The 18,153-nt window shown below is 35.8% G+C and overlaps 1 pseudogene; it reads right to left on the bottom strand.

The window, feature by feature from the left end:
- Window positions 1–17,280: 17,280 nt before the first annotated feature.
- Window positions 17,281–17,591, bottom strand: LOC119868205 (annotated as a pseudogene).
- Between the last annotated feature and the right edge of the window lie 562 nt (window positions 17,592–18,153).

The following is an 18,153-nucleotide window of genomic DNA, read 5'->3' as shown; positions in this document are numbered from 1 at the left end:
AACACCAAAGAAACAAACAATCCAATCATGAAATGGGCAAAAGACATGAACAGAAATCTCACAGAGGAAGACATAGACATGGCCAACATGCATATGAGAAAATGCTCTGTATCACTTGCCATCAGGGAAATACAAATCAAAACCACAATGAGATACCACCTCACACCAGTGAGAATGGGGAAAATTAACAAGGCAGGAAACAACAAATGTTGGAGAGGATGCGGAGAAAAGGGAACCCTCGTACACTGTTGGTGGGAATGTGAACTGGTGCAGCCACTCTGGAAAACTGTGTGGAGGTTCCTCAAACAGTTAAAAATAGACCTGCCCTACGACCCAGCAATTGCACTGTTGGGGATTTACCCCAAAGATACAAATGCAATGAAACGCCGGGACACCTGCACCCGGATATTTATAGCAGCAATGGCCACGATAGCCAAACTGTGGAAGGAGCCTCGGTGTCCAACGAAAGATGAATGGATAAAGAAGATGTGGTTTATGTATACAATGGAATAAAACAATAATGGCTAAAAAATTAAAAACTAAGCAATAATGACTAAAAACTCCCCAAAGCTGGAGAGAGAAATAGACATCCAGATCAATGAGGCCTAATGGATCCTAGATAGTTTGAACCAAAAAAAGGGCTATACCAAGAACATATTATAGTTGACAAAACTCAAAGACAAAGAACACATTTTGAAAAACACAAGAAATAAAAGAACTTACATGCAAGGGAACAAACTCCCAAGGACTATCAGTGAATTTCTCAACAGAAACTTCTCAGACCAGAAGAAATGGGGATTATATACTAAAAATGTATAGGAAAAAAAAACTTCCAACTAAGAACTGTCCTTCAGAAATAAAGAAGAAGGGATCCCTGGGTGGCGCAGCGGTTTGGCGCCGGCCTTTGGCCCAGGGCGCGATCCTGGAGACCCGGGATCGAATCCCACGTCGGGCTCCCGGTGCATGGAGCCTGCTTCTCCCTCTGCCTGTGTCTCTGCCTCTCTCTCTCTCTGTGTGACTATCATAAATAAATAAAAAAAATTTAAGAAAAAGAAATAAAGAAGAAATAAAGATTTTTCCATATTCACAAAACCTGGAAAAAATGTGGGAGAGTTTATCACCACCAGATCTGCCTTACAAGAAATTCTGCCCTACGACCCAGCAATTGCACTGTTGGGGATTTACCCCAAAGATACAGATGCAGTGAAACGCCGGGACACCTGCACCCTGATGTTTATAGCAGCAATGGCCACGATAGCCAAACTGTGGAAGGAGCCTCGGTGTCCAACAAAAGATGAATGGATAAAGAAGATGTGGTTTATGTATACAATGGAATATTACTCAGCCATTAGAAATGACAAATACCCACCATTTGCTTCAATGTGGATGGAACTGGAGGGTATTATGCTGAGTGAATTAAGTCAGTCGGAGAAGGACAAACATTATATGTTCTCATTCATTTGGGGAATATAAATAATAGTGAAAGGGAATATAAGGGAAGGGAGAAGAAATGTGTGGGAAATATCAGAAAGGGAGACAGAACGTAAAGACTGCTAACTCTGGGAAACGAACTAGGGGTGGTAGAAGGGGAGGAGGGCGGGGGTGGGAGTGAATGGGTGACGGGCACTGGGGGTTATTCTGTATGTTAGTAAATTGAACACCAATAAAAAATTAAAAAAATTAAAAAAATAAACACAAATTAAAACTAAAAAAAAAAAGAAATTCTAAAGGTAATTCTTTGAGTAGAAATAAAATGATGCTAATAAACATCATAAAAATATAAGAGGGTACCATAAAAATCACAAGTAATGGCAAAATACAAAGTTAGATTGTGTAATATGATAATGGTAGTACATAATTTAAAAGTTAAAAATAAACTTTGTAAAGATAACCATAACTACAACAATCTGTTATTGGATGTATAATATAAAAATCAGCAAACCATAACATTGATAAACTAAAATGTGAGGTGGAGAAGAATTAAAATTGTAAAGATCATAAGTGCTATCAAACCTATATTGTTGTCAGTTTAAAATAGGATGTTATGATTTTAAAGTATTTTATTTAAGCTTTATGTTCATTACAAGGGAAAGACCTGTAGTAATTACATAAAATAGCATGATAAAGTCAAAGTATACTGATACCAAATACATCAAAACACACAAACACAAAAATAACATGATAAAAAGCAAGAAAAATGAATCTACAAAACAGCCAGAAAAACTTAATGAAATGGCAAAACTAAGTTTTAACCTATCAATAATTTTTTAAATGTAAGCTTTATTGTCTCCAATCAAAAGACATACAATGGCTGAACATATGTTAAAAGCAAGATCCAACAATATACTACCTACAAGAGACTCATTTGAGCCTTAATGACACCTATGTACTGAGAATGAAGGGGTGGAAAAATATATTTCAAGCAAATAGTAACGACAACAACAACAACAACAAATAACAACAAGAACAAAGCAAGTGTAAGTACACTTAGACAAAATAGACTGTAAACTAAAACTGGTGAAAAAAGACAATTAGAATCATTATATAATGATAGAAGGGTCTATCCATTAAGAATACATAACAATTGGGGATCCCTGGGTGGCGCAGTGGTTTGGCGCCTGCCTTTGGCCCAGGGCGCGATCCTGGAGACCCGGGATTGAATCCCACATGGGGCTCCCGGTGCATGGAACCTGCTTCTCCCTCTGCCTGTGTCTCTGCCTCTCTCTCTCTCTCTCTCTCTGTATGACTATCATAAATAAAATAAAATAAAATAAAATAAAATAAAATAAAATAAAATAAAATAAAAAATAAATGTTTAAAAAAAAAGAATACATAACAATTGTAAACATTTATCAATTCAACATTGGGGCACTTAAACATATAAAGCAAAAGCGAACAAAGCCAAAAGAAGAAATAAACAGCAACACTATAATAGCTGAGATTATTATCCACCCAGAATTGATAGATCAACCAGAGATTCAATAAACAAACAGTGAATTTAAACAACTGTATAGACCAAATGGACCTAACAGACATATACATAACTTTTTGTTTGACAACATTCTTCTCAACTGCACATGAAATATTTTCTCATATAGACTTTATTTTAGGCCACTAAACAAATCTTAGCAAATTCGGTAAGACTGAAACCATACCCAGTATCTAATCTGATCAAACTAGTATGGAACTAGAAATCAATTACGGGAGAAAAAATTTAAAACTCACAAACATATGGAATTAAACAATGCTCCCCTAAACAGCCAATGGATCAAAGAAGAAATTAAAAGGTAAATTAAAAAATATATAGTCCTGAAAAAAAAAAACAATGGAAACACACATACCAAGACTTATGGGATGTAGCAAAAGCAACTCTAAGTAAAAAGTTCATAACACTAAATGCTGTATTAAGGAACAAAAAAGATTACAGACAAACCACCTAACTCTGCCTCAAGAAATTAGTAAAAGGAAAAAATGGAACGCAAATTCAGCAAGGAAGGAAATTATAAAGATGAGAGCAGAAATAAATGAAATAGAAAGTAGAAAAACAATATAAATGAATGACAAAACTAAGAGTTTGTTCTCTCTAGAAATAAGTTTTGCAAACTGTTCACTAAACAAGGAATGAAGGAAAAGGACCCAAATCAACAAGATTATAAATGATAAAAAATTCATTACATCTGCGACTACAGAATTAAAAATGGTTAAGAAATACTATGAATAATAATATGCCAACAAACTAGACAACCTGGAAGAAATTGAAAAAAAATCTTAAATAAACATACAACCTATCAAGACTGTGTCAGGAATAAATAGAAAATCTTAACAGATCAATTACAAGTAATGAGAATAAATCAGTATGAAAATCTCCCAGTGAAGAAAATCCAGGACCAGATAACTTCTCTGCTGAATTCAAATATTTGAAGAATTAACATCCATCCTTTTCAAATTCTTCCCAAAAATTGAAAAACCAATCCTAGACTCATTTTAAGAGACTGATATTACCCTGACAAGAAAAGTAGGCAGAGACATCACAAAAAAAAAAACTATCTAATATCCCTGATGCAAAATTATCAGTGAATATAGATGCAAAATTATCAGTGAAATTTTAGTAAACTGAATTCAGCTGCAAAGTAAGGATCATTCATCATGACCAAGTTGAATTTCTCTTTGGGATGCAGTCATAGTTTAACATACACAAATCAATTAATGTAATAAATCACATTAATAAAAGAAAATCAAACATTAATCTAAATAGATGCAGAGGGAAGAGAGAGAGGATGTCAGAGGAGGAGGAGAACCCTAGGTCCATCTTGTCACATGAACACAACTAGAGAAGTATCAAATTATTCTAAATACCCCAGATATCAACCTTAAGACTGGCAAAACTCTACAACTAAAGGGAGAAAAGAAGCCATATCAAAGAACATAGGAAGGGTGAATATGTGGTTTAAGGGAGAAAAGGATCAAGAGTGATGCAGAGGGGAGGAGGCTATGGTTACAGAGAAAGGTGAGAGAGAAAAACACAGAGGAACACACAAGGAGAAAATTTACCCAAAGCCATTGGCTGGGAAAATGAGAGGGGTTGATTTTCACGAATTCTTGTACCCAGCAGGGCTTAAGGACCAGATTTCTTTCTTTCTTTCTTTCTTTCTTTCTTTCTTTCTTTCTTTCTTTCTTTCTTTCTTTCTTTCTTTCTTTTTTTTGTGCAAAAAGTTTGTTTTGTTTTGTTTTGTTCTGTTGTTTCGTTTCAGAGGTAGAGTTTAGTGATTCCTCAGTTGCATACACTCATATGTGGAATTTAAGAAACAAAACAGATAAACATAGGGGAAGGGAAGGAAAAGTAAGATAAGATAAAAACAGAGAGGGAGCTAGCCATAAAAGACTCAACTATCGGGAACAAACAGAGTTCCTGGAGGGGAGGTGGGTGTTTGGATGGGGTAATTGGGTAATGGGCCTTAAGGAGGACACTGGATGTAATGTGCACTGAGTGTTATATGCAACTAATGAATCCCTAAATTCTACCCCTGAAAATAATACTACACTTTATGTCAACTAATTTGAATTTAAGTTGAAAAATACCAACAACATTTCTCTCAGAATCAGAACAATTAATACTAAAATTTGTATGGAATAATGAAAGATCCCAAATAGCCAAAGTAATCCTAAGAAACAAGAACAAAGTTAGAGGTATCACAATTCCGGATTTCAAGATATACTACAAATCTGTAGTAATCAAAATATATGGTACTGAAACAAAAATAGACACATAGATCAATGGAACATAATAGAGTCCGGAAATAACCCCAAATTATATGGTATCTATGACAAAGGAGGCAAAAATATACAATAGGGAAAAGATATCTCTTCAATAAATGGTGCTGAGAAAACTGGAAAGCTACATACAAAAGAATGAAATGAGACCACATTCTAACATCATATAGGAAAGTAACTCAAAATGGAGGGAATCTGGGAAGATGGCCAAGTAAGAGGGTCCTAAGTTCACCTCATCACATAGATAAATCTAGATAATCGTCACATCAGGTAACTAAACCAGAAAATGAACAGAAAACTGGCAGAACAGAATCTCCACAGTTAATTCTAAGGAGAAGGTGACATGAAAAATGGTAAGAAGGGGGCAGCCCTGGTGGCTAAGCGGTTTAGCGCCAGCTTCGGCCTGGAGTGTGATCCTGGAGACCTGGGATCAAGTCCCACGTCAGGCTCCCTGCATGGAACCTGCTTCTCCCTCTGCCTGTGTCTCTACCTCTCTCTCTCTCTCTCTCTCTCTCTCTCTCTCTCTCTCTCTCTCTCTCAGTGTGTGTGTGTGTGTGTCTCATGAATAAATAAAAAAAATCTTTTAAAAAAAGGTAAGGAGGGCATGGTCCTGGTAGGGAACCAAACTACCCTGCAAGAGTAAGCACTGACTGGAGGGACACAAGAAATTCAGATAAGGGAAAGATCAAGTACGGAAAGAAACAGACTTCACATCAGTCCCAAGAGACTTGGGAAACCTGCATTAGGATGACAAGTCCTTATAATATTAGGCTTTGAAAACTCAAGAGGCTTAACTTCATGAGTTTTTGAAGCAGTGTGGCTTAATAATTTAATTTAAAAAAATCATCAGACTCAGCTCCAGGATTGCTTAAAGGCAATAGGATAACGAGACAACAACCAAATAGTCCCATTATGATAAGTATAGAAACAGAAGTTTGAAAACCACTGGGTTGTATAGGAAATAGATATATTTATTAATCTCAGAACATGTGCTGGAGGGGCAGAAATCTTTGGGTGAATAAAAAGAAAAGATCTGGTAGACACCATTTCTTCTCCTGCTCCCCAGTCTAGATACTTGGACACCTGTGAGAGCAATCACAAACTCACCACCTACCTGGTTAACACTGTGCACTGCACCTTTTTTCTCCTGCAACCTTGCCCCATTCAACCTGCCCCACTTAGCAAGAATCACTACAAAGAACTTGATTTATCTAATTCTTCAAACAGCCCCAACAGTGGTCAGCCTCACTCCAAAGCAAACCACACATACCAGTTCGAGTGCAGACCCAACAGTACCCTGGGGGAAGAAATCCGATTTGACTGCCAGCCCTGCCCATAAACAAAAACCTCAGAGGGAGCAACACAAAGAAAGGGCCCTGCAGTTTGGGGTTGTTGCAATCCCAAGAGATAGACTAGAAACAGACACCTAGTCTGATCATAGTCCCTGCCCACTAACAAAGACTCTTAGGAAAAATGCAAGAAGTGTGGCCTGTAGTTAGATGCCAATGCACTTCTGGCAAATGAGCTGACAGCAAATATCTGGTTTGATCCCACTACAAGCCCAAGACAGCCCCAGATGAGCCACTTAACAGCACAGAAACAAAACCCTTACAACTACAAATAGGACCATTGCAACTGACCAGACTAAAAGAAACTGAAGCTCAAGCACAAAAGTAGGATGCATTCAACACAAATATGATACGTCCCTGAAATACTATATTCTGGTGAACAGAAGACATTACACTATGGGGCATTATAGGGCCTCTTCTATATAAGACCACTACCTTCAAGATGAGGAGACATACCTCACTTTTCCAATACATAAAAATAGACACAGAAATTTAGATAAAATAGAAGTGCCCAGGTGGCTCAGTCAGTTAAGCATCTGACTCTTGATTTTGGCTCAGGTCATGATTTCAGGGTCTTGAAATCAAGCCCCAAGTTGGGCTCCACACTGGGCATGGAGCCTGCTTAAGATTCCCTTTTTGACCCTCTTCCCTCTCTCTCCTTCTAAAAAAGTAAAACAAATTTATAAAAAGTAATTACACAGAGTAATATATCCCAAATGGAAGAAGAGGACAAAATAACAGTAAGAGACCTAAATAAAACAGAGATAAGCAAGTTGCCTGATAAAGAATTGAAAATAATGGGGTCATAAGGCTACTTACTGGAGGATCTCAGTGACACCTGTAACAAAGTGATAGAAAATATAAAAAAGAACCAATCAGAGATGAAGAACTCAGTAACTGAAATTAAAATTACACTAGAAGGGGATCCCTGGGTGGCGCAGCGGTTTGGCACCTGCCTTTGGCCCGGGGCGCAATCCTGGAGACCCGGGATCGAATCCCACATCGGGCTCCCGGTGCATGGAGCCTGCTTCTCTCTCTGCCTGTGTCTCTGCCTCTCTGTCTCTCTCTGTGTGACTATCATGAATAAATAAATAAAATCTTTAAAAAAATTACACTAGAGGGAATAAATAGTAGACTACAGGAATCAGAGAAACAGATAAGTGAGTTGGAAGACAGAGTAATGGGAATCAACCAAGCTTAACTTCAAAAACATTTTAAACAATAAAAAATGAGAGTAGGTTAGGGGAACTCAGAGAAATTGCCAAGCTTAAAAACATTCACATTATAGGGAACCCAGAATGAAGAAGAGAGAAAAGGCAGCAGAAATTTTATTTGAAGAAATAATAACTGAAAATTTCCTTAATCTGGGTGAGGTGACAGACTTCCAGATGCAAGAGTCACAGAAAGTCCCTAACTAAATCAACTCAAAGGAGACCTTACAAGACATATGATAATTAAAATGGCAAAAAGTAGTCACAAACAGATAATTTTTAAAGTAGTGAGAGGAAAGAAAACAGTTCCATACAAGGGAAACCACATAAAGCTATCAGCTGATTATTCAAAGGAAACTTTGCAGGCCAGAAGAAAGTAGCACGATATAGTCAAAGCACTGAAAAAAAAAAAAAAACCCTGCAACCAAGCATATTCAGAAAATTCCATCATAAAACTGCAGAATACACATTCTTTTCAAGTGCATGTCATATTTTTCAGAATAGATCATATATTAGGTCACAAATCAGGATTCAACAAATACAAAAAGATTGAAGTCATATCATGAAACTTTTCTGACCACAACACTATGAAACTAGAAGTCAACCATAAGTAAAAATGTGGAAAGACCACATATACATGGAGGTTAAACAACATGCTACTAAACAATGAATGGGTAAACCAAGAAATCAAGAAAGAAACATGAAAATATTTGGAAACAAATGAAAATGAAAACACAATGTTCCAAGACCTTTGGGATGCAGCAAAAGTGGTCCCTACAGGGAAGTATATAGCAATACAGGCTTACATGAAGGAGCACAAAAATCTCAAATAATAGATGTTTGCACCTATTGGAGGTTGGTAAACAACAAATGAAGCTGAAAGTCAGCAGAAGGGAGAAAATAATAAAGATTAAAAGAGAAACAATGATATAGAAACTAAAGCCACAATAGAACAGATCAATGAAACCAGGAGCTGGTTCTTTAAAAAAAAAAAAAGATAAACCCCTATCCAGACTCATCAAAAGAAAAGAGAAAAGACCCAAATAAATCACAAATTAGAGAGTAATAACAGCAAACGACATCACAGAAATACAAATAATTATGAGAATATTATGAAAAACTATATGCCCACAAATCAGACAACCTAGAAGAAATGAATAAATTTCTAGAAATATATAAACTACCAAAACTGAAACAGGAAGAAATATAAAACTTGAATAGACAAATAACCAGAAAAGAAATTGAATCAGTAATCACAAAACTCCCAATAAACAAAAATCCAGGACCAGATGGCTTCACGGGCAAATTATACCAAACTTTTTAAAGACTTAATACCTATTCTTCTCAAACTATTCCAAAAAATAGAAAGACTTCCAAACTCATTCTATGAGGCCAGCATTACCCTGATTCCAAAACCATATGGAAGGAGCTGAGATGTCCTTCAACATATGAATGGATAAAGATGTGATTGTGTGTGTGTGTGTGTGTGTATATATATATATATATAAAACTCAGCCATTTGAAAGAATCTATATCTACCATTCACATCACTGTGGATGGAACTGGTGGGTATTATGCTAAGTGAAATAAGTCAAATGGAGAAAGATAATTATCATATGGTTTCACTTATATGCAGAATATAAGAAGTAGTGCAAGGGATCATAAGGGAAGGAGAGGAAACTGAATGGGGAAAATCAGAGAGGAAGACAAACCATGAGAGACCCTTGACTCAAAAACAAACTGAGGGCTGATGAAAGGGAGGTGGGTGGGAGGATGGGGTAACTGGGTGATAGGCATTAAGGAGGGCACATGATGTGATGAGCACTGGGTGTTATATGCAACTTATGAATTATTGAAAACTATATCTGAAACTACTGATGCACTGTATGTTGGAAAATTGAATTTAAAAAAATATAAGACTCCACTAAAAAAAGACAACTACAGGCCAATATCCCTGATGAACATGTATGCAAAAATTCTCAATAAAATACTAGCAAACTTATTCCAACAATACATTAAAAAATAATTCATCATAATCAAGTGGGACTTATTCCTGGTTTGCAAGCATGGTTCAATATTCACAAATCAATCAGTGTGATACACCATATTCATAAAGGAAAGATAAGAACCATATGATCCTTTCAATAGATCCACTTGTTTTTGAGAAAAAAAATGTGCATTTAAAAAATGTTTTCATAGTCCTGAAATTAGTTTGCATAGGTCTTCAAAAAGGTAGGAATATATCAATAGCTTAGAGTATTTGAGGAGCACCTTTGTCCAGTCATTCTTTTTCCTTTCTGAGAAGGCCAGGAGCATTATTTGGAATAGTGATAGGGACTAGGAAATTCAAGTCTATAGATAGTGACTTCCTCTAGCTAAAAGGCAGCATAATTTTATGTTATATTTGTGGTTATATAGTTGAATATTGAATCTACATTCACATCAAAACTTTTACTAATCAGAACTTATTTATTTATTTTTTCAGACTTTTTTTTAAGATAAAACTAAATTATGTTCAACACCTTATACTAGGACTTCGCTCCAATACACGGCTTGTGTTTCTGAGGAAATCTGTGTGTTGATTTTCAGATATGTAAGATATGTATCTTTCTGGGTTTAGAAAATAACCTGGTAGGTATTAATAAGGGTAATATTATAGTGATGGGAGTGACAGGTGATTATGGAAATATGTCCCTTCTATCTCCACTCCCAAATATTATCATTGTTTCTCATATACCACAGATACACTTTTTGATTTTTCCCCATCTGTGGTCTTCTGAAAATGAGAGCTGGATATCCATGGTGTAAAATCCATTTCCATCTTACATCTAAAAGTATATTTTTTATTTTATTATTTTATTTTATTTTATTTATTTTATTTTATATATTATTTTATTTTTTTATTGGAGTTCAATTTGCCAACATATAGCATAACACCCAGTGTTCATCCCATCAAGTGTCCCCCTCAGTGCCTGACACCCAGTCACCCCCACCCTCCGCCCACCTCCCTTTCCACCACCCCTTGTTTGTTTCCCAGAGTTAGGAGTCCCTCATGTTCTGTCTCCCTAAAAGTACATTTTTTAAAGTAGCGTGAAACCTCCTGTTTGGCACAGAACTGTAGGGGGAAAAAAAGATGTCTTCATTTCCTGAAACTAGGAGGTTGTGTTTACTTCAGCAGAAATACTACTAAATTGGAGTCATGAAGGCACTATTGTCAGCAAATCTCTACCCATAAAAACCCTGAGTAGCATGTGGAGGAGGGGTGTCTGCCTAAGTTTCACCTTCCTCAGCAGTGCCTACAATTGTCTGTTTACATAATTTATCATTTTATGTTAAATGTTATCATTTTATGTTATTATTTCCTACTACTGATCATCTTTTATTGCCCAACTGCAAGAAGAAAAAGTCAGGATAGATCTGGACACACAAATAGCTTCCTAAGAATCACTCAATAAAGGGCCCTGTAAACTTTCTCAGCCTGATCCCAAACTTTAATGCAGAACATATACCCTTGAACTTGAATAGACAATGAAATCTTCAGCTTTCATGGCCCTGAAGCTTCTCAGAACTTAGCTGTTCATAGCAATTCAATGATCGATTCTGGGTAGCTTTAACACTAAATGACTAAATTGGCCACCAAAGCTGAATTGAAGTTCTGATTGATTGAAAATGCTATAGGGAAGATAAACTTCCTGTGTTAGGATAAGAATGTTGTAGCATCTGAGCTTCTTGAAACCAGGTTCAACAGTAATAGTTGACAGTAGCACCATGAATGGTTTTCAGAGGACCTGATTGTCTTAATGAATGGCACCATAAAATGAAGTCAATAGCTGTGCCACAGTCTAAAGTCAAAATATGCTACTTCTTTGCTCACTGACAATTGATATGTCTCCCTCCGTTCTACTGATGAAATTCAGAATGAATATTGTTCACTGGGAAAAATACAGTCATTTCAAAACCTAAATTGTGTGTAGAATCTCATAGGTAGGAATACCCTAGAGGTCATTTGAGTTAGTCAGTTACATTGCTGTAGTACCTCACACCTAACTCTATTCTGATTTATTGTCTTTACCTAATACTGCATGAGCAAAAAGGCATCCTTTGAACTGAGAGCTTTACTTCCTATTCAGGATTCCTAAAATCTTATCTAGACTAGACTGAACTAATGTCTATTTCTTCTATTCGTTTCTGGGCCTCTTCAGGTTACAAACTCTGGTATGTTACATGGAAGAGGGCCACTCTGGCTGAATTATAACCAATTAATTATGTACTGAAATCTTATGAAAAGCCATAGACTTTATTTCCTGAAAGTGAAATATTTATAAGTGGAAAACACCATATATTTTGTGGTTTCTTGGTTGAAAACTGCCAATCTGTTAGATTTATTGCCTTTGGGACATTTTCTAAAAGACTGATTCTGGTGTTAGTCTCAGGGTTGTGTGTCTTCTGACAGTTAGATTGACACTTTTCCATCCTGCTTGGGAACAGAACTTATTGATTGCCCATCCCTCCATATAGTATTTAAGGGATAAAATATACAAGCAATGCAATGAAGCTAATTTGGTGGTGCAAAAGTCATTGCTGTCTAGGAAGAAAGTGTATGTGACTGATTGTCAGTAAAGTAAGCCTGTTAATTCATTTTTGAGAGTTTAATGCTATTGGGTTATTCAATACAAAAAGAAAATTGTATGTGACAATTGACACTGAGGATAATAGGCCTGGTATTCAATAAATATTTGAATTCCTACCCTAGTTTTTCACCGCTTTAGTGTACATATTTATGTCTTGGTTGAACTTTATGAACTGGAAAATGAAGATGTTATTTTAGCTTCTCTTCCCCATAGTAATGCCACATTTTTTTAGTATTATGTGGTGTTTCTACTTACTGTAGTGACTTCAAAACAGTCAATATGAAAATAACCATCAAGTAGAATTATGATGCTTTAACAATAGATTTTCATGTATCTGAAGTTCCTCTTCTTGTCACATTATCTTTCACTATTGTGTAAAATATTGCTCCCATGATAACTAAAGGTTTAGAATTTAAGTTATTGTATTAAAGGCCCTTGTTTAAAATGAATTCTCTTTCTTTTTTAAAAGATTTTGCTTATTTATTCATGAGAGACACAGGAAGAGAGGCAGAGACACAGGCAGAGGGAGAAGCAGTTTCTATGCAGGAAGCCCGATGCGGGACTTCATCCCAGGACCCCAGGATCTCACCCTGGGCTGAAGCAGACGCCAAACCGCGGAACCACCCAGGTGTCCCTCTTTCTTTTTTTTTAAGATTTTTAAATTTATTTTTAGAGAGAGGGAGAGTGAGAAAGGAGGGGCAGGGAGAAAAGAAGAAAGAATCTTGAGCAGATTCCCTGCTGAGTGCAGAGCCAGATGCTGAGCTCCATCTCACAACCATGAGAAAATGACCTGAGCCAAAATCAATAGTCTGATGTTCAATGAACTGAGCAACCCAGGAGCCTTTTTTTTTTCCTTTTTAACCAGTCAGTTATGAACTCCCTACTTTGATGACAAGCAGAACTGAAACTTTACTCAATATGGATGTCATGGCAGTAATAGATGTGAGATTTATTTCTCTACTGTTTCATATTGCTGTTATATACTACCCAGCTGTAGGGACCTGTATTATGCTGTGCCATGATTGTAGATTAACAGGAAAACTTTCCAGTTAAGTGAACGAAGCAAGAGGGCCTAAGGCATGTCATCTGTATTCTTCCATTGCCTTACTCATGCTCTTCCTCCTCTGCCTTAATATTAACTAATTATAGAAAATTCTAGTCTAAATTAGTAATTTAAAACAAACCACTTTATTACTTTGGTGTACATAAAGATACATCAGAGACCTGCTTATTAAAATAGAAAATCTTTCTTCACATATTTGGAAATGGCTACTAAAAAAATAACTGGAAAGCCCTTCCCTTAAGTAAACTGTCACTTTTCCTGGCAATTGCTTTCTTTATAAATTATACAAAAAGAAATCTTACTCTATCTTGTCTATATGATCACACACTGAAAAATACATCTAAATCCATGGAATTTTACTCTACTTACCATGTTAAATAACAGAACTTTCTTGAGTACTTCCCTCTTATTGCCAAAGAAACCATGGGTAATATTTAAGGGGAGTATTTAAGAGTACTTTATCAGTCAGAAAAAAATATATATATATATAGGCAGTTTAAACACTAGCATTACAACTTTACCCCTCTGCTTTATTTTCTTTAACATGACTTTATAACCTAGGATATCCATTTCATCTTTTATACCATGTTTGTGCTCATGGGTGACATTTTAATGAGAACATTTGATAAAGAGATAATATGTACATGTTAGAATGTGACAAGGTTAAGTATCTAAAGTTAAATGTACTACTGTGCATATATTAAATAGGTAACAAAATTTAAACTATAAAAAGAAATCATACATTTTTACTAGACTGATTCAGGTGGTAACCAGCCATAGTTACAACTGGAAATTGTAAGAGGACCAAAAACAGCAGGGCATCTGTTTTCTTAAATTGCCTTCATTAAGCTCTTCCTTAACCTCCTGTGAATAGCAAAGAAACTTATTTCTTGGCAGGTAATTATTGTTTTTACAGGTGCTTTTCTTTTAGCTTAATAAGGTCTTATGATTGTCTTTGCTATTTTAAGACCAAAAAATAAAAATAAAAAATAAAACTGTTATTCTGTTCTAAAATTGTTTTCTCCAGCTACAGAAGATCTCTAAATTGAACTTATTTTTAATATTTTTGTCATTGACCAATAAGTAATGAAAGTAAATCCTGACATGAATGACTTCTTGCTATTTTATTTAGCCAAGATAACTTGAAAGAAGTATTCTTTTCTTTTATGTCAGACAGACTAGGTATGTTTCATGAGTCTTACCTTTCAAGTTCGAATCCAACATTCACAATGTTTGTTCTGTCTTGGCAAGTTCAAGCTAAATGACAACTGGACCTACATTGTACAGTTGATTCTCACTGCATCATCCAATGATTTTCTCTTTCCTGTATAAAGAACATTTTGTAAAGAAAACTACAATCTTCAGAAAATTAAGCAATGAAAATATTCTTGTCATTTTGTTAATCTCTCAAGAGATAGGCTTTTTACCCAAAGTATTTAAATAATTTCTAGAAATGAATGGCTGATAAAGATACCAGTGCTCTCAGGGCACCAGCATGGCTCAGTCAGTTGAAAATCCAACTCTTGGTTTCAGCTCAGGTCATGATCTCAGGGTCTTGAGATCAAGACCCATGTCAGGCTCTGTGTTCAGCATGGAGTCTTTTTGAAATACTTTCCCCTCCCTCGCACTTTCCCTCTGCTCCTCCCCCCTGATCTTGTGTGCTTTCTCTCCTCTCAAAGATAAAAAAAATAATTTTTTTAACAGGAATGTGTGTTAAATACCACAAAGTGTGTCAATTTTCTAAATAATTTGCAAATCTATGTAGGTTGATTCTACATGTAACAAATGATTTCTACTATTCCAGGGTTTCCTGAAACAGGTAAGTTTTTGAAAAGCAGGAATTTTTGTTAGTATTTAAAATATGAGACTAGAGTTTTTTCTAAATTTTAATGTACATTTATTTTACAATTTTTATAAATAAACTATGTTAGTATATGTGCTGCCAAAGCAAGCACTAAATAAACGAAATCTAGTTTCATTATTTGTAATGTGTAACTCCTATGAAGTTAAATTTTCAATATAAAATAATTTTTTCATTCAAGATTTTACTTAAATTCATGTTAGTTAACATATTGTGTAGTATTAATTTCAAGGGAAGAAATTAGTGATTCATCACTTGCATATAACACAGAGTGCTTGTTAAAACAAATGCCCTCCTTAATGCCCATGACCCATTTACTCAATCCCCCACCCCCTTCCAGCAATCCTCAGTTTATTCCCAATAGTTAAGAATCTCTTATGGTTTGCCTCACCCTCTGTTTTTATCTTATTTTATTTTTCCTTCCCTTTAACCTATTTTCATCTGTTTTTTTCTTAAATTCCACATGAGTCAAATCACACAGTATTTGTCATTCTCTGACTGACTTATTTCCTTAGCATAATACACTAGTTCTATCCATATTATTGTAAATGTCAAGATTTCAACTTTGGATGACTGAATAATAAATATCACATTTTACATATCTATATATCTCACATCTTCATTACCCATTTACCATTTAATGGACATTTGGGCTCTTTCCATATGCTGGCTATTGTGCATAGTGCTTCTATAAACATTGGGGTAGCTGTGCCCCTTTGAATTACTATGTTTGTTATCTTTGGATAAATACCTAGTAGTGCAATTGCTGAGTTGTAAGGTAGTTCTAGCTTTAACATGTATTTTACTTGCATTGAGTTTTAACTGCAAACATTAAAACAATTTAACCACTCATAATGAATTATAAAACTGTGACAGTTAAATTGTACTATCACTTAATATTCATCATTATTAGAAGTGAAATATAAAGAGAACATGATAATGGTGAAAATTAATAAGACAGAAAACAACAAATGTTGGAGAGGATGTGGAGAAAGGGCAATCCTCTTGCATTGTTGCTGGGAATGTGAATTGGTACAGCCACTCTGGAAAACTGTGTGGAGGTTCCTCAAAGAGTTAAAAATAGAGATACCCTATGACCCAGCAATTGCACTACTGAGGATTTACCCCAAAGATACAGATGCAGTGAAACACTGGGACACCTGCACCCCCAATGTTTATAGCAGCAATGTCCACAATAGCCAAACTCTGGAAGGAGCCTCAGTGTCCATCAAAAGATGAATGGAGAAAGAAGATGTGGTGTATATACAAACACATACAGACACACACATAATGGAATATTACTCAGCCATCAGAAAGGATGAATGCCCATTATTTGCTTTGACATGTATGGAACTGGAGGGTATTATGCTGAGTGAAGTAGTCAATCAGAGAAGGACAAGTATTATATGGTTTCACTCATATGGGGAATATAAGAAATAGTGAAAGGGATTATAGGGGAAAGGAGGGAAAATGAGTGGGAAAGATCAGAGAGGGTGGCAAAATATGAGAGACTCCTAACTCTGAAATGAACAAGGGGTAGTGAAAGGGGAGGTGGGGGGGGTGGGATGACTGGGTGACGGGCACTGAGGAGGGCACTTGACGGGATGAGCACTGGGTGTCATACTATATGTTGGCAAATCAAACTTCAACAAAAAATATATATATTAAGTTAAAAAAGGAATATAAAGAGAACAAAATCTACACACAACTGTGCTGAAAGAGAAGAGATGGGTTTTATCTCATGTTTTGGATATGAAAATAATTGAGCTCATCTCAGAAAAAAAGAAAGCAGGTGCTTTCTTTTTAGTAAAAGTAAATAGTAAGTAGTACTATTTTACTTTTAGTAAAAGTAAATAGTAAAAGTAATAGTAAAGCTAAATCATAAAAACCCTATTTAGTTATTTTTAGCATGTCTCTTATTGTTTTCTTTCTGCTGGTTTCTTGTCTTCTGAGCCTGATTCTTGAACACATAATCACATGTGGGGGTGCTGGCAGTAAATGGGCCATAGAGGAAGTGTCAATAAATATGAAAAAGAAAATCTGACCATAATTATATAGACAGTCCACCCATATTGTTCAGCCAAATACCCATAGATAAATACAAATATTGCAGAAAAAAAGAATAATTCCCTGAAACATCTGTTCAGCTAGCTTCTAGTACTTGTAGTACATTCGTGTAGGCAATGAGCTCAGATTCTCCAGCATAACTGGCTGATAAGGCTACCAGTGGCCTGAGGACAATGAAGACTCAGAAACCAGGTGAAGCTCAGTGGGACTGCTGAGCCTGAGGATGCAATGGCCACAGCACCAGAGGCAGATGTCTCCCTATTTTTAACTTTTTGAGGAACCTCCATACTGTTATCCAGAGTGACTACCACCAGGTTTCTTTCTCACCAACAGTGCAAGAAGTTTCCTCTTTCTGCACATCCTCACCAACATCTGTTGTTTCCTGAGTTGTTCATTTTAGCCATTCTAACCAGTGTGAGGTGGTGTGCCATTGTGATTTTGATTTGTATTTTCCTGATTATAGGTGATGTTGAACATTTTTTCATGTGTCTGTTAGACATTTGTATGCCTTCTTTTGAGAAATATCTGTTCATGTCTTCTGTCCATTTCTTAACTGGATTTTTTTTAATTTTTGGGGTGTTGAATTTGATAAATTCTTTATAAATGTTGGATTCCAGCCATTCATCTGATATGTCATTTGCAAATATCTCCTCCCATTCTGTTGGTCATATTTTAGTTTTGCTAATTGTTTCATTTGTTG

This window comes from Canis lupus, chromosome X (genome assembly GCF_011100685.1).
Source record: "Canis lupus familiaris isolate Mischka breed German Shepherd chromosome X, alternate assembly UU_Cfam_GSD_1.0, whole genome shotgun sequence".
In the NCBI taxonomy this organism is placed as follows: domain Eukaryota; kingdom Metazoa; phylum Chordata; class Mammalia; order Carnivora; family Canidae; genus Canis; species Canis lupus.
This window is presented reverse-complemented; position numbering and strand designations above follow the sequence as displayed.